At 39.2% G+C, this 22550-nt stretch overlaps 1 long non-coding RNA gene across 1 annotated transcript in view; it reads left to right on the top strand.

Moving 5' to 3' along the window:
* The window catches only part of LOC129646164 (uncharacterized), a 41959-nt gene extending 24673 nt beyond the window's left edge, over positions 1–17286 (top strand). Inside the window, exons 2-3 of the long non-coding RNA XR_008711732.1 lie at positions 14661–14814; positions 16903–17286. This is a non-coding gene — a long non-coding RNA (uncharacterized LOC129646164). The remainder of the gene's footprint in view (positions 1–14660; positions 14815–16902) is intronic.
* Positions 17287–22550: the final 5264 nt, after the last annotated feature.

Genomic DNA, 22550 nt, shown 5'->3' with positions numbered 1-22550 from the left:
ATCTTTTATTGTGCACATAAGAATATTGATTTGTGTTTGCCCTACTTATCAGTGACCACAAGAATAAAATCATGAATCTTAAAGTGAAAAATTCTAACAGCTTTCTAGTATCATAGATGCCTTAGATGTATCTGGTATACAGTATCATACAAGCTATCAAAAAAGTGGAATCCAACCTTTTGAAATTTAACTTAGTTAAACTATATTTCAAATCCTAAAAGATGATGCTTTGAAAGTGCTGCACTCAGTACGTCAGCAAATTTGAAAAACTCGGCAGTGGACACAGGACTGGAAAAAGGTCAGTTTTCATTCCAGTCCCAAAGAAAGGCAATGCCAAAAAATGCTCAAACTACCGCACAATTAGACTTCCCTCATGGCTCAGATGGTAAAAGCATCTGCCTACAATGCGAGAGACCCGGGTTCGATCCCTAGGTTGGGAAGATCCCCTGGAGAAGGAAATGGCAGCCCACTCCAGTATTGTTGCCTGGAAAATCCCATGGACAGAGGAGCCTGGCAGGCTGCAGTCCATGGGGTCACAAAAATCGGACACGACTGAGCGACTTCACTTTCACTGCACAATTGCATTCATCTCACACGCTAGTAAAGTAGTGCTCAAAATTCTTCAAGCCAGGCTTCAGCAATACGTTAACCGAGAAATTTCAGATGTTCAAGCTGGTTTTAGAAAAGGCAGAGGAACCAGAGATCAAATTGCCAAAATCCGTTGGATCATCAAAAAAGCAAGAGAGTTCCAGAAAAACATTTATTTCTTCTTTACTGACTAAGCCAATGCCTTTGACTGTGTGGTTCACAATCAATGGTGGAAAATTCCAAAAGAGATGGGAATACCAGACCACTGATCTGCCTCTTGAGAAACCTGTATGCAGGTCAGGCAGCAACAGTTAGAACTGGACATGGAACAACAGACTGGTTCCAAATAGGAAAAGGAGTATGTCAAGGCTGTATATTGTCACCCTGCTTATTTAACTTATATGCAGAGTACATCATGAGAAACACTGGGCTGGATGAAGCACAAGCTGGAATCAAGATTGCTGGGAGAAATATCAATAACCTCAGATATGCAGATGACACCACCCTTATGGCAGAAAGTGAAGAAGAACTAAAAAGCCTCTTGATGAAAGTGAAAGAGGAAAGTGAAAATGTTGACTTAAAGCTTAACATTCAGAAAACTAAGATCATGGCATCCTGTCCCATCACTTCATGGCAAATAGATGGGGAAACAGTGGAAATAGTGACAGATTTTATTTTGGGGGGCTCCAAAATCACTGCAAATGGTGACTGCAGCTATGAAATTAAAAGACACTTACTCCTTGGAAGAAAAGTTATGACCAACCTAGACAGCATATTAAAAAGCAGAGACATTACTTTGCCCGCAAAGGTCCATCTAGTCAAAGCTATGATTTTTCTAGTAGTCATGTATGGATGTGAGAGATGGACTATAAAGAAAGCTGAGCACAGAAGAATTGATGCTTTTGAACTGTGGTGTTGGAGAAGACTCTTGAGAGTCCCTTGGACTGCAAGGAGATCTAACCAGTCCATGCTAAAAGAAATCAGTCTGGAGTGTTCATTGGAAGGACTGATGTTGAAGCTGAAACTCCAATATTTTGGCCACCTGATGGGAAGAACTGACTCATTTGAAAAGATCTTGATCCTGGGAAAGATTGAGGGCAGGAGGAGAAGGGGATGACAGAGGATGAGATGGTTGGATGGCATCACCGACTCAATGGATATGAGTTTGGGTGGATGCCAGGAGTTGATGATGAACAGGGATGCCTGGCGTGCTGCGGTCCATGGGGTCACAAAGAGTCAGACAGGACTGAGCGACTGAACTGAACTAAACTGAACTGAAACTGTTTATGAAAAGACAAGCTCAGTCTCAAAATATTATTCTCAAATTAAACCAGAAAGTACAAGGTCTTAGAAATTAGTAGTCTATGCAGTATCTATGATCTAATAGGGTTTTACTGCTTTGTGAGGTGTTCCAGATTGTTACTACTAGTGAGAAAAACGTTGCTTAGTTTTCAGATATACTGTTTTAGGTAATTGCTGTTGTTCAGTGCTCAGTCATGTCTGACTCTTTGAGACCCCATGGACTGCAGCACATGAGGCTTCCATGTCCTTTACCATCTCCCAGAGTTTGCTCACGCTCATGTCCACCGAGTCGGCAATGATGTCATTGAGTCAGTTTTGGGTGATAAAATTTCCTGTGTCATAGTAAAGATGCCTCAGAGTAAGATGTCGCCTCAGAAAAAAAAAAAAAAAAAAAAGCACCTGTTTCCAGTAATTTTAATTAAGTATTAAGGATTATAAATTTGATAAAAGGATAAAAACTCAATTTGTTAATTGTTCATTATAACTGTGCTCCCAAATGTCCATCCTTAGTCACTTCAGTCATGTCCGACTCTTTTGACCCGTAGCCCTCCAGGCTCCTCTGTCCATGGGATTCTTCAGGCAAGAATACTGGAGTGGGTAGCCATTTCCTTCTCCAGGGGGTCTTCCCAACCCAAAGATCGAACCCGGGTCTCTGTTACAGGCGGATTCTTGAGCCACCAGGGCAGCCCCAAGTGTATCTGTTTTTAGAATTTATTAAAAACAGACATGTGTCAGGGTAAACCTGGCTATTAAACCAAAACACTCACCTCTACCTTTTAAAAAATAGCCAATAGTTACAATTAAAGGTCATTTATTTTTAAATGTTTTATGCTGTAAACGGTAACTACTAAAAACATCTTCAGTTATTCGTTGGTAGACTTTCCACACTTTATACTATGTGCCAGGAAAAAAGAGGTGGTAATATAATAAATTGTCATCAACCATTAACTTGTTTTGCCACTCTAGTCCATATTAAGCATGTATTCAGATATGAAAGTTGTTTATAGAATGTAAGATTTTCCTGGTAAGATTGGAACAATTCCACAGAATACAGGACGGGTGACACCATTACAGTTTCCTAGTCAGTAGATTATACAAAACCTGAAAATTTTCAAAATAGGTTCTTTTCTGTTTTATCTGCTTACTCATTCTTTTTTTAGAACTTACCTTTTACACTGCAGCTTACTGGGTGTTAGATCCTTGTAAGAATATAGAGAATGTCATTTCTGAATCTGTGCTTATGAGATGAAGCCTATCTCAATCAACTTGTCAACTGAGCTTTAAAATCAATGACTGGCAATGTGTTGTTTAGCTGATCAATAGATTCATCTGTGTGTTTTTGGCTGGTGAATTTTTGTTTATATATTTTTCAGGTAGGGTACAAACTCAAAGGACAGGTCTCCATGCACATGAGCTTTGAAAAATGGAATCTTGGGATCATAATTGCTCTGGGTTGAATTGTGTGTCTACCCCTATTCCTGTGTTAAAATCCTAGCCCCAGTACCTCAAAATGTGACCTTATTTGGAATATTCTCATTGCAGATGTAGTCAAGATGAGGTCATACTGGAGTAGAGTAGGCCCTTAATCTAATATAACCAATATCCTTTTATAAAAAGGTAAATTTGGACACAGACACACAAATAAAGAGAATGCCGCATGAAGGTGAAGGCAGAGCTCTACAAGCCAGGACCACTACAGATTGCTAGCAAACCACCAGAAGCCGGGGCAAGGGCAGAGAACGGATTCTCCCTCTCAGCCTTCAGAAGGGATCAACCCTGTGGACATTGTGATTTCAGACTGCTAACTTCCAGAACAATGAGACAAATACACTTCTGCTGTTCTGACCACCCAGTTTGTGGTACTTTGCTACAGCAGCCTTAGCAAACTAATACAATAAATAGTCACAATTAATTAGAAATATCTGAGGCTGTCCTAGGGATGGAAAGTCTCTCTAGAGAGATTAAACTCTCCTTGGAAAGGAGCTGTCCCTACTCAGGAGAGAAAGAGAGAGAGAAGAAAAGAAGGAAGGAAGGGAAAGAGAAATTCATTGTCAGCATCATCCAAAGAAAAGAGAACTGCCTGGCAAATAGCCCGAGAAAGATCGTAAGAGTAGACAGGAGACTCATTTGGCTTTGCCACACTTACTCAAAAATCCTTTAAAGCCATCCAATTCACTTTCCTTTCATTTAGTTCTCACCAAGCAGTCTAGTATTTACTAATTTAATATCACAGATCACAAAGTGCTGGCCAGACGGTGTACTAGGGGAGGACTCTTCCCTAGAAGAGATATGCCTCTCTGCAAATTAAAATAGTGGTAGAAACCGGCATCTCTTGGGTTCAGCAAATATAATCTACTTATAATAATAAACAATAATAATAGCTAACATGGAGTTCTTGCTATGTGCCTCACACTTCCCTAAATACTTTACATATACTAATGTAATTCTCATAGTAAACCATGAAGTAAGCATGATGATTATGCCCACCTTACAGACAAGGAAACTGAGGTTTAGATCTCTTGAGGAGCATTTTACTGAGTTTCTAGACCTGAGGACTAAGAAACTAAATCCTTGACCAGTAATGAACCCCTAATATACTCTACCTTCCAATACTTGGCTTGAAACAATCTCTCCAATCATATTACCACACAGGTAGAACTTGCACAATCTCAATAATTCTGTACATGGTGCAGTCTTCTCTTGAGAATTTAGATGGCAATAAAGAATTGCAAACAGAATTTACATCTTATCAGGTCAGCTACAGACGAGTGATGAGTGATGATCCAAGCTGCCATGTACCTAGCATCCACTGAGTACAGACAGTCTGAAATAGCATAACTATTCAGGGTGCCCATATTACATGCAATTTTGTGCTCACACTGTTACATTGTTGGGTTAGAAGCAGTGCTGTATACCCAAGATATCAGCTTTATAAGGACAAATTTCTTCTGCAAGTACTACATATTTGAATTGCAAGTAATTAAAACTCACCACACAGTATAGTAAGAGTTTTCCTGCCTCCCTTGGAACCACTGTAATTCCACAAAATATATGACTAAAAGTTAAATGTGAGGTGTGCCTGCTTCTTTTTTATAATTCTCAAGATCTTTGATAGATTAACTGAAAATAAACACCAACAAAGTGTAAGCACAGAACAATTCCTTAACTTTTATATTTGACCAACAAGACATTTAAATTTTGTTACTCTTGTCATAAGAAGGTTTTTTAGGAGCTAAGTCTGTGAAATGGGGCCTCAAGTATTCTGTTACATTCAGTTCAGTTCAGTCTCTCAGTCGTGTCCTACTCTTTTCGACCCCATGAATCGAAGCATGCCAGGCCTCCCTGTCCATCACCAACTCCCGGAGTTCACCCACACTTACGTCCATCGAGTCAGTGATGCCATCCAGCCATCTCATCCTCTGTCGTCCCCTTCTCCTCCTGCCCCCAATCCCTCCCAGCATCAGGGTCTTTTCCAATGAGTCAACTCTTCCCATGAGGTGGCCAAAGTACTGGAGTTTCAGCTTCAGCATCATTCCTTCCAAAGAAATCCCAGGGCTGATCTCCTTTAGGATGGACTGGTTGGATCTCCTTGCAGTCCAAGGGACTCTCAAGAGTCTTCTCCAACACCACAGTTCAAAAGCATCAATTCTTCGGTGCTCAGCTTTCTTCACAGTCCAACTCTCACATCCATACATGACCACAGGAAAAACCATAGCCTTGACTAGACAGACCTTTGTTGGCAAAGTAATGTCTCTGCTTTTGAATATGCTATCTAGGTTGGTCATAACTTTCCTTCCAAGGAGTAAGCGTCTTTTAATTTCATGGCTGCAGTCACCATCTGCAGTGACTTTGGAGCACAAAAAATAAAGTCTGCCACTGTTTCCACTGTTTCCCCATCTATTTCCCATGAAGTGATGGGACTGGATGCCATGATCTTCATTTTCTGAATGTTGAGCTTTAAGCCAAAATTTTCAGTCTCCTCTTTCACTCTCATCAAGAGGCTTTTTAGTTCCTCTTCACTTTCTGCCATAAGAGTGGTGTCATCTGCATATCTGAGGTTATTGATATTTCTCCCAGCAATCTTAATTCCAGCTTGTGCTGCTTCCAGCCCAGTGTTTCTCATGATGTACTCTGCATATAAATTAAATAAGCAGGGTGACAATATACAGCCTTGACGTACTCCTTTTCCTATTTGGAACCAGTCTGTTTCTCCATGTCCAGTTCTAACTGTTGCTTCCTGACCTGCATACAGGTTTCTCAAGAGGCAGGTCAGGTGGTCTGGTATTCCCATCTCTTGAAGAATTTTCCACCATTTATTGTGATCCACACAGTCAAAGGCTTTGGCATAGTCAATAAAGCAGAAATAGATGTTTTTCTGGAATTCTCTTGATTTTTCTATGATCCAGCGGATGTTGGCAATTTGATCTCTGGTTCCTCTGCCTTTTCTAAAACCAGCTTGAACATCTGGAAGTTCACGGTTAACGTATCGCTGAAGCCTGGCTTGGAGAATTTTGAGCATTACTTTTCTAGAGCGTGAGATGAGTACAATTGTGCGGTAGTTTGAGCATTCTTTGGCATTGCCTTTCTTTGGGATTGGAATAAAAACTGACCTTTTCCAGTCCTGTGTCCACTGCTGAGTTTTCCAAACTTGCTGGCATATTGAGTGCAGCACTTTCACAGCATCATCTTCCAGGATTTGAAATAGCTCCACTGGAATTCCATCACCTCCATTAGCTTTGTTCATAGTGATGCTTTCTAAGGCCCACTTGACTTCACATTCCAGGATGTCTGGCTCTAGGTGAGTGATCACACCATCATGATTATCTGGGTCATGAAGATCTTTTTTGTACAGTTCTTCTGTGTATTCTTGCCACCTCTTCTGTTACATTATCAATGTTAAAGAAAACATAAATTAATCAAACTAGAGAGCAAAAAACAAGAGGTAAACTGAGGAAAAACATGAGGCATGGCTTTCTAATCTTGCTATAGTTTTTACCTCATAAATCTTGAGGCATCCAAAGAATCTGGAGAAGAGATAAAAGGACCTGGTGCTTACACTGAGGTTGGGGGAAAGCGCATGGAGAGTTGCTTCTACAGGTCCTGAACAGCACTGGGGGGGTCATCCTTGTGGTTGTGGACACTCATTCAGTTCAGTTCACTCGCTCAGTCATGTCCAACTGTTTGTGATGCCCTGGACTGCAGCATCCAGGCTTCCCTGTCCATCACCAACTCCCAGAGCTTGCTCAAACTCAGGTCCATAGAGTCAATGATACCATCCAACCATCTCATCCTCTTTTGTCCCCTTCTTCTCCTGCCTTCAGTCTTTCCCAGCATCAGGATCTTTTCTAATGAACCAGTTCTTTGCATCAGGTGGCCAAATTATTGGAGCTTCAGCCTCAGCACCAGTCTTTCCAATGAATATTCAGGACTGATTTCCTTCAGAATTGACTGGCTTGATCTCTTTGCAGTCCAAGGGACTCTCAAGAGTCTTCTCCAACACCACAGTTTAAAAGCATCAATTCTTTGGTGCTCAGCTTTCTTTATGGTCCAATTCTCACATCCATACATGACTACTGGGAAAACCATAGCTTTGACTAGATGGACATTTGTTGGCAAAGTAATGTCCCTGCTTTTTAATATGCTGTCTATGTTTGTTATAGCTTTCTTCCAAAGAGCAAGAGTCTTTTAATTTCATGTCTTCAGTCACCATCTGCAAAGATTTTGGAGCCCAAGAAAATAAAGTCTGTCACTGTTTCCATTTTTTCCCCATCTATTTGCCATGAAATGAAGGAACTGGATGCCATGATCTTAGTTTTTTGAATGCTGAGTTTTAAGCCAGCTTTTTCACTCTCCTCTTTCACTTTCATCAAGAGGCTCTTTAGTTCCCCTTCACTTTCTGCCATAATGGTGGTATCATCCACATATCTGAGATTATTGATATTTCTCCCAGCAATCTTAATTCCAGTTTGTGCTTCATCCAACCTGGCATTTCCATGATGCACTCTGCATAGAAGTTAAATAAACAGGGTGACAACATACAGTCTTGACGTATTCTTTTCCCAACTTGGAACCAGTCTGTTGTTCCATGCCCAATTCTGACTGTTGCTTCTTGACCTGCATACAGATTTCTCAGGAAGCAGGTCAGGTTGTCTAGTATTCCCATCTCTTGAAGAATTTTTCACAGTTTGTTGTGATCCACACAGTCAAAGACACTCATTTAGGCCACCACCTACTTAGTGGCAGACATTAATCCAGGTAGTGAAATACAGAAGTGAGTATAATAGACAAGATCTCTACCCCTATCAGGCTTACATCCACTATGACAACTCAGGGTTTGGGATATTGATCCCTTATACTTGAAGCAGATGAAACTGAAGCTCCAGTACTTTGGCCACCTGAAGAAAAGGGGCAAATCATTAGAAAAGACCCTGATCCTGGGAAAGGTCAAAGGCAGGAGGAGAAGGGGACAACAGAGGATGAGATGGTAGGATGGCTTCACTGGCTCAATGGACATGAGTTTGAGCAAGCTCCAGGAGATGGTGAAGGACAGGGAAGCCTGACTGCTGTAGTCCATGGGGTTTCAAGGAGTGGGACATGACTGAGCAGCTAAATAACAACCAGAGTAGCAAAGTATGAAGGAGTGGATACAGATTGAGAACTAACATCTACTGTGCACACACTATGTTTAAAGCTCTAGACTGTACCATTCTGCATCCAACTGACTTGTGAGACTAACAGATAAAACTTTGATAGCAACTGAAAAATCCTGATCTCCTGCCTGTTCTGGATCCTAAGTAGACAAGACTACACTATAGACTATAATCAGTAGTCTATGAAAATAACAATCATAGAAATACCTGGAATCTTCAAATTGAGGCAGTCTGAGCACATAGAAGACACTCAGTAAATACTTTTAGAATGAATGCATGATTAATCATCATTTTTTAAACTTTCAAGTACTCAGCATCATTATTTACTATTCATTGTATTATAGGAAGGGATCTGACACTGTATAAAAGTGTTTGTCTTTCCCTCTTAAAGGGAACAATACCTGGATATTGCCTAAATAAAGAAAATGCTTAGAGAATTTAAGGTAGGCTGCGGGGCTATTTTCAGCAAGCTCGAAAGGATATACAACCCTAATTTCTTATATCCATGAGAATTCCTTATAAACAAACAACATGAAGTCACAAGAGGTTCTTCACCTGAGCAGCACCAGTTATCGCAGCAGAGATTCCAGATTCTGACCCTTATCTTCAAAATCAACGATGCTGAGAATCTAAGACATAAACAAAGGGGATAGCTCTTCTTTCTGACCTCAAAGGATACACGCTTTGAAGAGAAGAAAAGAGGAAGAATTTCATTTGCTTCGTGAAAACAAATGAAACTGTCCAGTGTATTTGCTTTCTCGCTGGAGTAAGTGAGCCATGTCCAGACAGGCACATTACAGACAAAGTTTGTTGACTGGCTAGATAATTTCAGTGAAAGAAATCCAATACTGAGAAAAAGAAATATAATTGCAAATTTTTCTATCACACATGAAAAATCCTCAAATATAGTAAAAATTTGTGCTTAAAGAAAATGAATAAATATTAACTGCTCCTATTATCAACAGCAGTACATATTTTTTTGGTTGCACAGGTCCATGATACTATTTTCCTGTTTGTCTGCTTCCTCAATAGTTTTCTTACAGCCTACCAAAAACTAAGGGGAAAAGATTTTAATTACCACTATTTAGAGTAAAAATTTTAGTTAACCTTCCTAACAAACATGGAAGAGGGACCAACAGTGGGATGGGAGTGGAGGAAGTCATCACTGCTCAGGCTGAGGCTAATGTTTCTTTAGACCAAGTGATGATGCTGGCCATCCTAAACATAAGGTAGTGAGTGAGTGATAGCTGCTCAGTCATGTCTGACTCTTTGTGACCCCATGGACGGTAGCCTGCCAGGCTTCTCTGTCCATTGAATTCTCCAGGCTAGAATACTGGAGTGGGTTGGTAAAAAGTGAGGAAATAAGCAAAAGTCAATGTCATGAAAAGCTGGCAATTTCTGTATTTTAGGAGTCTCAGCTTCATGGTAAAGCTTCATTATTTTATCTGAATTTTTGTAGATTTTCATCATGACATACAATAAAATAAAGTTCAAAACACATTCCAGAGACATGTGTAGACATATAATCATCTCTCTTAATTATCCCTGCTAATAGGGAACATAGTGGTAAAGACCACTCCAAATATCTTTATTTGGACACTACTTTTCTGTGGATTTGATGGAATTTGAGATATAATTGCATACATTATACTAGTTTCAAAGGTACAGTATAATAACTTGATATTCGTACATATAGTGAAGTGATCACCACAATAAATCTGTTTGACATCTATCACCATATATAATTACAGAATTTTTCATTGAGGTGAGAACTTCTAGGATCCACTCCCTTCGGAACTTTTAAATACACAATAGAGTATTATTAACTATAGCCAACGTGCTATATATTATGACATTTATTTTATAAATAGAAGTTTATATATTTTTGCTCCCTCCATGCCTTCCTTTAGCAACTACCCATCTATTCCAAATATTTTTTAGAAAACCATTTAAATTGGGCTATGAATATAGTAGAATATCAACATAATATAGAAAATTGATGAGCAGTAAGAATTACCACCTTGGGTTTGTTGCTTGTAACTGCTTCTCTCATTCTTTTGAGAAGTTTATGCTCACTATAGATGGAAACTGAAGAGACATAATGCATCCTTGGGAATAAATTAGGGTCAGAGGGAACATGAAAGTTGAGATGTTTCCATTTCTAGGGTCTCTTCCACTCTAACATTTAGGGATCTGTGTCTGGAAGACAAAGAAGTTAACAAGCAATCACTGGATTACCTATTACACAGAAAAGGGAAAAGAAGTTTTCTAAGAACCTTTGATCTTCAAAGTCAGAAATAAACATTAAATAAATTTATGATAGGAAGCCAACCATAGGGAGTGTTTTGGTGGCAAGAACCAGCTGGCTTAGAACCAACTGGCTCAAGAGCAGAGGAAAATATTTCAAGGAAAATATTTCAGGGAAAATAAGAAAAGAAAATTTGAAAGAAAGATGATAGTATATTTTATTTGTCAATAATTTAATATTTGAAAACTTACAAAAGGGCATTTCTACATATTCACATTTTTTAAAAAGTCCTGGTCCCAACCCAATTATCCATACACAATTGTATTTTTTACTGTTTGCTACACAAATAGCCTAAGCAAGTCTAGCTCTAAACATATGTCTCAGGTATATTTCATGACAAATTCCCAGGCTGAAGGCAGAGTAAAACTGAAGAGGCTACTGCCCCTTCCATGATAACCATGTGGGCAGTGCAGGGTGATTAGGTGAACATAGAATGGCTATGAGCTTCTTGTAGGCAGAACTAGATATTATTCATTTTTGGAAACTTTGCACCTACTATAATGCTTGATACATAGTCACTACTGGATCAATGTTGATTAATAACCATACACTTTATGGGTATACTATCATAGGTAGCTACCTGGATTGGGAATAAGTCACAGATTGAAATTCAAGTTATGTTGGTAACTTGTTCTGTGAACTTTCATAAATCAGTTCCTGTCCATTCAGTCATCTAGGAAAAAGGCTCCCTGTTGGAATGTTTAATCATGTATCTAAAGTGCATTGAAGTCTCTATATAAAAGTACTGAATTACTTTTATTATTAACTAAAAAACCCATTCTTTGTATTTACCGAAAGTGCCTTTCATCTTGAAAGAATTTCAATCATGGCAAATTATCTTGTTGCCATTTCCTCCAGGGGGTCTTCCCAACCCAGGGATCGAACCCGGGTCTCCCACATTGTAGGCAGACGCTTTACCATCTGAGCCACCAGGAAAGTCCATGGCAAATTACTCCTAATCTAATATTTTTCTAAAACCTTGACACATTCTAAGGACTAAAAATATATCTACAGCTGTCATTTGTAATTATTGTTCTTATCCAGTTTTATGTAGCCTCACTGTAATAATTTTAAAGCCTTTCTCTGGTCTCTTACTTTTTTCAGGATTAATAAAGCATTTATATCAGAAGGGGTACTAGATAAAAAAGAATAATGTAGAGGCCCTTACTCACCATTGAGTTCAACGGCAAAAAGACTTAAACTCTGTTCATTGTTCAGTTCAATTCAGTCACTCAGTCGTGTCCGACTCTTTGTGACCCCATGAACCACAGCACGCCAGGCCTCCCTGTCCATCACCAACTCCCGGAGTTCACCCAAACCCATGTCCATTGAGTCGGTGATGCCATCCAACCATCTCACCTTCTGTTGTCCCCTTCTCCTCCTGCCCTTAATCTTTCCCAGTATCAGGGTCTTTTCTAATGAGTCAGCTCTTCGCATCAGATGGCCAAAGTATTGGCGTTTCAGCTTCAACATCAGTCCCTCCAATGAACACCCAGGACTGATCTCCTTTAGGATGGACTAGTTGGGTCTCCTTGCAGTCCAAGGGAGTCTCAAGAATCTTCTCCAACACCATAGTTCAAAAGCATCAATTCTTCAGCGCTCAGCCTTCTTTATAGTCCAACTCTCACATCCATACATGACCACTGGAAAAACCGTAGCCTTGATTAGACAGACCTTTGTTGGCAAAGTAATGTCTCTGCTTTTTAATATGCTATCTAGGTTGGTCATAACTTTCCTTGCAAGGAGCAATCTGTTCATTGTAGCCAGATTCAAATAAATCTGAAGAAATCATTGGCCATTTTCCAGACTCTCAACCTCTGGACCATTATTGTCCCTGGGGACATAGGTCAGTTCTAGTACTTAGGTGGCCCAGGAACACCAGGGGACATCCACACTCAATAAAAGAAACTTGAGTCCTTGAGAATCGCTGGACTCAATTAGTTCTTCTCACACATGAGAAGCTGGGTGTGGGGGTGTGTGTGCAGTGGGAGCTATCAACAGGACATATTCAAGGTCCCCGTGTACTTCTGCTCTTCAAATCCAGGCCAGTCTGACTACTGGGACTTCAGCCATTTGCAGGCCTCCCACTAAGGCTCATGTGTGACAATAGCACACTGAGGTTCAGTTTCACAAATGGTACAAACTTAGCTGTCTTCATTGCTGAAAGAGGGAAAACGCTAAGAGAAAGTTTTAAACAGCAGGAACCAATAATTGATTCAAGATATGGTTATGTCAAACAAGGCCCTTTATATGTAAGTCTATTAGCATTGTCTTCCCAGGCTTGTATTTAACATAAAACAATGATCATTTTGAAAGCAAAACACCTTTAATATTTAAAGCATATAACATGAGGACATTGGTTGGAAAAAGAAAAGTTGAAAGGAACTTTAGTTGGAACTTTGAAAATGACTAAATAGAGATCTTCTCTTCAAAATAGTTGTAAAAAAGATTAAAATTGTATGATTGACAAAAACAAAAGTCAACCTCTCTTTCGTTTCCTTCTCTTTGCCTCATACATCAAAATTAATAAATTCACCCCAAAGTGAAAATTATTCCAAAACACAGACTGTTTGTAAATGTTTATTTACAAATAAAATTTGTAAATAAAATAAATACATGTGTTGTTACGTTGCTCATTGTTCATTGATTAAAATGCACTTTGCTGACTTAAAGTTTTATTTTGTTGCACATACATTAATTTAGGAAAAAGACATATGGATGCTATTTCCCCTCTAATTATTACTTCCTTGTTGGCTTTCCAAAAGAGGGAAAAATAAAATATGAAATTTAGCAAGATCAAAGGCAAAAGTATCCTGTACTTCATCAAAATCATTTATCAATACCACATGTATAAATATTTATGTAAATAGTGGCTCAGACAGTAAAGCATCTGCCTGCAATGCAGGAGACCTGGATTCAATCCCTGGATTGGGAAGATCCCCTGGAGAAGGAAATGGCACCCCACTCCAGTACTCTTGCCTGGAAAGTCCCATGGATGGAGGAGCCTGGTAGACTGCAGTCCATGGGGTCGCAGAGAGTTGGACACAACTGAACAACTTCACTTTTCATAGGAAGCTATGTCTTTCTTGTGACTCCTTAGAACATTGCCAGCACTATTTTCTGTTTGTTTTATAGATGTTCAATCAATAGTGATTAAATAACTGATAACTGATCCCAAATAAATTAATAAACTTGAAAGTGTTTTTGAAAAGAACATAGTTCTTATACAAAAATAATTTATATCAGTAAGTAACCTAGAGGTGATGTCTATAGCTTGGAGATATAGCAGGAATACAGAGATAATATGAGTGACTAAATACAGGTTACCATCCATGTCAGTTATTCTTGGTTCCCAATTCACTTGTCCTTCACAACAAAGGCAAGAAAAGCTAAAAACTCACTTTCCCAAAGTCTTACAAGTAGACGTAGCCACGTGACACAGTTCTGGCCAATGAAATGTAAGGAGTCTGCAGAGTGTGTTTAGGAAATTCTTCCTTTTCTTACTAGAAGGAAAGCCTTTTATGGCTAGCAGCTACCCCTTCCCCTGCTTCCTGCACTGAGAGCTGAAGTGATGCCTGGAGCTGTAGCAGCCATGTTGGAATCAAACAGGAACAAACAAGATAATCAGTGATGCTGGTGCCGACATCACTAAGAGGCTGACATATTTCCCTCAGCCACATCCTTCCAGATTTTGTGTCATGTGCGAAAAATAAAATCCCATATTTTTAAGCTACTACCAGAATCTCTGTTGCTCAACATTGAAAGCTTATGTAATGGATAAAGAATTAATAAAGCTGTTTTTAAATACACAGATAACCAACAGAGGTTCAAAGAAGGAAATGACATGAAGCAGAAATACGTAGGAAACATTTGGAAAAGACTGCTGCTGCTGTGTAGTTGCTAAGTCATATCTGACTCTTTTGCGACCCCATGAACTGTAGCCCGCCAACCTCTTCTATTTCCTAGGTAAGAATACTGGAGTGGATTGCCATTTCCTCCTCAAGGTGAAAAAGACTTGGCATTTGTTAAAAGCACAATTGACTGGGATAAGAAACTAGGGTGAATTTCAGGTAAAAACTGTGTTACGGGTAAAAGCCCTGAGAAAAATGTCAAAATTATTTGTTCTTTTATTAAGCCATCTGTTCACAAGCTCATTTTGCTTAGCTTTATTTAAGGCTAAGGACTGATTTATATATCTAATGCTTACCAAATACTAACACAATCTCAGTAATACTTACAATATCACAAAAATAACTGATTTACTTTGTACTTTGGGGAAAAAAAATTCTGCAAAAGTATAAATAATGAAGTAGTTTGCAGTTTTAAACTCCACATGATATTATATTTTAAGTGCTGTTTGCAAAACTTGTGTTTATTAAGTTTATTTTGCATTTATCTTGTTTTTCTTTCTTTACTGTGTTTTTATCAACTAGGGAAACAAAAACATCCTAATTCCATTTAAACATGATAAATTATTATTTATTACAAAAAGAAACTATCAGTAGGCAATGAATCATTGCACACTTCACAAACCTGATTGTTACATATATATTATAAAAATAAATACAATAACAAACTCCTTGCCTCTGCATAGATATGGTCATCATAATTATAAGACTGTGCAGGCTTGAGGACAAATCTCTGATCTTAACCAACCCAGAACAAAACTGCTGATTAAAAAACAAAATTAAATAGCTACAAAACAATTTTAATCTTTTTTACAATTATTTTGATGTGAAGATCTCTATTTAGTCATTTTCAAATTTTTAACAAAAGTTCCTTTCAACTTTTCCTTTTCCAACCAATGTCCTCATGTTATATGCTTTAAATATTAAAGGTATTTTGTTTTCAAAATGATCATTGTTTTATGTTAAATACAAGCCTGGGAAGACAATGCTAATAGACTTACATATAAAGGGCCTTGTTTGACATAACCATATCTTGAATCAGTTATTGGTTCCTGCTTTTTACCAGGCTCCTCTGTCCATGGGATTCACCAGGCAAGAGTACTGGAGTGGGGTGCCATCGCCTTCTCCAAATTCAAGGTTAGGCACGACTAATTTAGTTATCTATTCTGAGTGCAAGAACACTAGATAACTGACGTTAGAGGGGAAAATTGATTTTTATTCTCTGAAATCCTCTCCAAATACATAATCTTGGAATTATCCCAATTTATACACTCCCTAGTGGCTCAGATGGTAAAGAATCTGCCTACAGTGAAGGAGACTTGGGTTCAATCCTTGGGTTGAGAAGATCCCCTGGAGGAAGGCACTCCAGTATTCTTGCCTGGAGAATCCCCATGGACAGAAGAGCCTGGTGGGCCACAGTCCATGGGGTGGCAAAGAGTCGGACATGACTGAACACAGCACAGCACATTTCTGGAAATATGATTCATTGTGCAGTAGTAATAACTATGGATGCTTTGTGTCAAGACATCAAGACCAAAAAGTCTACTGTGTCTCGGTCTTCTCAAGCAAATTAAATAGTCTTAATAAGTTACTTTAGTGTGAGTTGAATATTAAGGTGAGTTACATAAGAAAAATCAACTGATGCATAATGAATAGCCTCTGTACGTGCTGCATGCTAGGTCACTTCAGTCGTGTCTGACTCTTTGTGACCCTATGGACTGTAGCCCACCAGGATCATCTGTACATGGGATTCTCCAGGCAAGTATATTGGAGTGGGTTGCCATGCCCTTCTCCAGGGGATCATCCCAACCCAGGGATCAAACCTGCATCTCCTGTTGCTCTTGTATAGCTGGCAGATTCTTTACCACTGAGCCACCAGGGAAACTCATAATGGCTTCTAAGATAGCTATTATTTTTTAAATTCTGAATAGTCCAAAACCAAGATGACAGATTAAACATGTTAACATAAATTTCCTGTGTAGAGTAGAGCTACAAAATATGTGAAATTATTTTTAATAAATAAACTATTGTTATACTGAAGTACTAAAAGGGATTAAAACTATGACAAACCTAGACAGCGTATTAAAAAGCAAAGGCATTACTTTGCCAGAAAAGGTCCATATAGTCAAAGCTATGGTTTTTCCAGGAGTCATTATGGATGTGAGAGTTGGACCATAAAGAAGTCTGAGCACCGAAGAATTGATGCTTTTGAACTGTGGTATTGGAGAAGACTCTTGAGAGTTCCTTGGACAGCAAAGAGATCAAACCGGTCAATCCTAAAGGAAATCAATCCTGAATGTTCATTTGAAGGACTGATGCTGAAGCTGAAGCTTCTTGGAAAAGACCATGATTCTGGGAAAGATTGAAGGTAGGAGGAGAAGCAGACAACAGAGGACGAGATGGTTGGATGGCATCACCAACTCAATGGACATGGGTTTGAACAAGCTCTGGAAGATGGTGAAGGTCAGGGAAGTCTGGTGTGCTGCAATCCATGTGGTCACAATGAGTTGGACACAACTGAGCAACAGAACAACAACATCTAAAAGGGAACTTACTGGAAAGATGCCCAATTTTACTATGTCAACTAATGGGAATCTAAAAGAAATTAAACCAAAAATAGCTATGTATTTGTCATTTTAATTAGTATTTATTGTAAACCCTTAACCCTGGAACATACATAGATATGTATGTATGTACATACGTACCTGTGCATATTTTGGCTTTATTGTCCCTTCATAGTTTCAGAATGTTGATCTATTTATAGCTAAAACACATCAGCCTTGGGATCTGACTCCTGATAGTATCCTAGGGTCAAAGACTAACTTATTTTAAAGACTTTTAAGCTTTTGAAGATTATCTGTGTTTGCTGTGTCTGTTACTTGTTGAATTTTATTCAGTAAACACTGCACAGCTGAGAGCAAGGGTCTGACCCAGACATGCCCCTCATTCTCAAACCTCCCTCACCTCCAAGCTTGCTGCTGCTGCGTCGCTTCAGTCGTGTCCGACTCTGTGCGACCCCATAGATGGCAGCCCACCAGGCTCCCCTGTCCCTGGGATTCTCCAGGCAAGAATTCTGGAGTGGGTTGCCATTTCCTCTTCCAGCGCATGAAAGTGAAAAGTGAAAGTGAAGTCGCTCAGTCGTGTCCGACTTGTAGCGACCCCATGGACTGCAGCCCACCAGGCTCTTCTGTCCATGGGATTTTCCAGGCAAGAGTACCAGAGTGGGGTGCCATTGTCTTCTCCCTAACCTCCAAGCTTAAGTACCCTATTTTTAACAAAGCCAAGGAATCAGTTTGTTTCTTTCCACCTTTCTTTACCAGCAACAGTCGGTCCCCTGCAGTGAAGCTGGCAAACCTCCCAACAAGGCAGCCAGTAGTAAGACAGTGTTCTGTCCCCATAAAAGAAGCAGTGGTTTTTCTATCCACCCTTGGCTGACAGGTATGGGGGAAGCTAGGCAGTCAACCAAGAGCAGATCCACAATGTGTGGCCGGTCTATGTCTGCACACTTCTCTCTCTCTCTCTCCCGCTTACTCCTCTCTGTTTATTTTCTGGGTGGCCATTAGTCTTTAGTAATCTGGTTCAGGAGGCAAAACTGATTTCAGTATAAATGAGAGAAAACCTAGTAAGTTAATGAACTCAATTTTGATACCTAAAGAGTTTAGCCAAAGATTTCTAAATTTTCCTAGTCAATTGTAAACATTACTTTCCTGTTTCATTTCTCTCAACCTAATCATGCTAATCTTTCATATACCAGCACTTTTCAGGGGAAGAATTTCCATTACTTCCTTGGTGAAAAGTCCACATTCTTAAGTCCAGACTTCTTTTCTTTTTTAAAGTAGACTTTATATTTAGAGCAGTTTTAGGTTCACAGCAAAATTAAGCGGAAGGTACAAAGATTTCCTATACACCTCCTGCCCACCATCCATACATGCATAGTGGCCTGCATTACAGATATACATTCCCCACAGAGTGGCATATTTGTTATAACTGATGAACCTACATTAATATATTATCACCAAAGTCCAGAGTTTGTACTACGGTTCACTTTTGCTGTTGTACATTCCATGAGTTTGGACAAACGTACAATGACATTTTAATCCTCAGTAACTATACAAGTTATTCACCATTACAGAGGGAAATTTTTATAAACATATACATTTTAAGAACTAATTCTTAAAATCAAGTTAATCATAATCAAATTCCTTCAACTTTTGGTGGATTCACAAAAATTCACATAGCTATTGCCAATAACCTATTTTCTAATGTCTCAAATTTTTTGACAGAGTTAACTGAAAGGCTTAGTATTTGTTTGGGATTTTAGTTTTGTTTTGGCTAATTTTGTTTACATTTTTTAAACAACAGAATAAAATAGTCAAATTGAAATAATATTCTCCTAAATTAATCGTTTGCTTAGTTGAACTAATTAACCAGTTTTAATAGTGAAGTGTTATTAAACATAGTATAAAGTACCCAGATTGAAAACTAAATTTGCTCAAAATATGGAAATTCAGAAAATGTAACTACAAGTATTCATTGCCTGTATACAGCATAATTTGCATATCATTATATATCTTCATCAGACAAAAAAGTAATAATACCATGGGAGCTGTTTAAGTAACCTGACAGTGTGCTTTAAAAGCTTTGAATACATGGAACTATATGGAATAATATTTATGTTACTAGACAATGTGTAACAAGGTGTGGCTCTTGAGTGCCACGTCAATTGTTATTTAGGTTCTTGAGCTTGTTCAGACATCTACCATTTCTTACAAGGATCAGGAAAGAAGCCAGACTGAGATCATGGTAGACTGCTGTTTGGCCGGGCAGAGTATCAAGTAGGTTGCTTTGGTTTTCAGAGCCCCCTTCCCTTTGCCTGACCTTGCCCAAGTGAATCTCCCACATATGCCCCCCTCATTCGTCCTCCCTCATAATCTTCCTCACTCTCAAACCAGCCTCCTCACCCCTCACTTATACTGCCTCCAGGAAATGATGGGATAGACTCACTTTCATGTATAAATAGCTGACAAAGCTTCAAATGTTATCATTCCTGAATTCTATAAATTTTAGATAAACAACAAATAAGCAAAGAACAAAACATTTACTTCTTCAATTTCAGGATCCTGGCAAATGAAGAAAGTATTTTTGCAGGGTGGTGGCGGAATAGGGTTGGCAGGGAGTGGGCATCTTCTCAGTAAAAGGAATGGGGAAGCTTTGTAATCTCACATTGGTTTCAGAATTGCAGTAAATATTCCTATGTACTTAGGTCAGGTGAAACATTTCCCCATAAAATGTGTCTGCTAGTATTTGCTTATATCAAACAGCTGAGTAAGAGTCCAACCTACAGGTTGGTAACTTAAACTATAATTATTTACGAGTCTCATTTTATCCTGAGTCATCCAAAATTACTGAAATCTTCAGAAAAACATTTGGTTGTCCGCTGCACATGGATACTGATTTGTCATCTTTCACGCTTTCCCTGGTACCTGTCTCACTCAGACAACCCCAATGCCTTGGCTCATACACAAAAGAGAGGACTTCCTTTTCCTCATCCTAGTATTGTTAATAGAAGAATGAAAATAGTACCTTTGTATTAGATAAGCAAGGAACAGACCGAGAGACAAAGGGCGCGAAAATATGTGACAATTATTGACAAGCCCGACATGATGAGGCTGTTCGCTCAGTCCTCCCAATACTTCATGAACTACTACAGTTATGTTAAGTTTAAAAATAAAATAAAATTTAAAAAAAAAAAAAAAGCCAGTTAAAAAAAAAAAAAAAAAAAAAGAAAGAGCAACTTCCAGAGCAGCATTAACCAAAATTCCAGTTCCTGTGTCTTGTCTCTGGCAATGGACATAAAAAATAGTGTGAGATGCATCTATCAGGTTTGACAGCAGCTAATAAGAGACGTTCATTGTATTTAACCTTATATGTTTAATCATGAGCACCAAGGGTCACTGGCATTTTAGGTTGCACTGCTGTGATGTAGCTTCCTTCCTTCCTTGTTTGCCTTCCTTTCTTCCTTCTTTCCTTCTATTTCAAAACAATTTTCTATTTACTGGCTTTCCACCTCGACCCAGTGGCCCTTCAATGACCCCTACTGTGGTTCGGTTTCCCAGGAGAGGCCACATAAACAGGGCAAAAGATTCCGGAGGCTCCCAAGAATTTATGCAGAGAGAGGAGTGTTGCCTTGGCTGGGCAGGACTTTGAAAAATGAGCTGTGTGTGGAGGACTCTAAAGGGTTCTTCCTAATTTGATGCCACTTCATTCCGACAATGGAGGCCCCACAAGAATTCAGTTAAATCACACATGGGCAGATCTCCTGGATGAGGTACAGAAAGATGTCTTTTTTTCTGAAAAACCTCAGTAAATAAAAATATAATTGCACAGACTAACAATAACAAACAAAAATGACATTTACTAGAAGGCAGGACAGTGCAGCAGGAAGAGCAGTGGCTGGGGAAGCAGGAGGTGGGCTTCTAATTCTTAGAGAGTCCCGTAGCCTCAGATGTGTTGCTTAATCTGTGGCTCTGTTTTGCCAGTCTGTAAGTCAGCTGGTCCGTGTCCCAGAATCATGGGGTTTTTATGGCTTAAACACTTCATCATACTAAGACTAGAAAAGTTGAATTAAACATCCTATGTGTATTACATTTTTATTGCTATGTAACAAATGACCACAAATTTAGCAGCTTAAAACAACACATTTAGTATCTCATATTTTCAACAGGTCTGGGGTCAGAGCTCAGCAAGGCCCTGCAGGGGCTGCGATCTAGATATGCAATCCTGGTTCTCCTCTAGAAGCTTAGTTCTCCTCTGGAAGCTCAGCTAGCGACCTGCTTCCAAGCTTGTGAGGTTTTGGCAACATTCGGTCCCTGTGGTTGTAGGACTGAAGGCCCGGGCTTCTAGCTTGATGTTAGCTGGAGGCCACTGTCAGTTCCCAGAAGCCAACCATAGTTCTTTGCCACAGGGCTTTCTCCATAGCCCCTTGGATAGCATAGCAGCTTGCTTTCTCAAAGCTGGCAAAGGAGAAAGAGAGAAAGCCTTCTAGCCCGATGGATTCTTACATAATGTAGTCATGGAAGTCACATCCCATCACCTTTGCCATATTTTACTGGTTAAAAGTTAGTCACAGGTCCCAGCCACAGTCCTATGGCTGATTCGTGGTGACGTGTGGAGGGCAACACAGTGTTGTAGGGCAAGTGTCCTCCTACACTTGTACTTTGTTCTATACTTCTCAATGTTGTACAATCTTAATATTTGGTAATTTTTAAAAATACAGGGGAAAAAGGCAGAAAAGTGGGGGAGGGGATTAAACAAGCACATGAACACCAAGATGCAGTGGTCAGGGAGACCTCCTTAACGTCTGTCTGCCACACTTCTATATTTTTTTATTTTTTTGTACTTTTCCCACTCAGTGTTTCAGCAGATTCTGTCAGTTCAACATCTAAGACATACCCATCTGCCACTTTTCATCACCTCCATTTCCAACTCAACCTCCCGTCTATGTCTTCATTTTCTCTCATTAACACTACTGCTATAATCTCTTGTCTCCCTCTCTGTTACTCTATTACGTTAAAATTTTCCAATGGACTTCCTGTTATATGTGGAATAAAATCCAAATGCCTTACTTGCATGACCTGGCCCCTGACTACTTCTGTGACCTCGTTCACTTCTGTTCGCTTTTTCTCATTCCGTGTCTGCTACCACCAAGTCCATTCCCACCTCAGGAACTTTGCACATGCTTTCTTCTGACAGAAATGTTCTTTCCTTAAGTCTTTACTTGGTGGTTCCTTATTT

This window comes from Bubalus kerabau, chromosome 3, assembly GCF_029407905.1.
Source record: "Bubalus kerabau isolate K-KA32 ecotype Philippines breed swamp buffalo chromosome 3, PCC_UOA_SB_1v2, whole genome shotgun sequence".
Lineage (NCBI taxonomy): Eukaryota > Metazoa > Chordata > Mammalia > Artiodactyla > Bovidae > Bubalus > Bubalus kerabau.
This window is presented reverse-complemented; position numbering and strand designations above follow the sequence as displayed.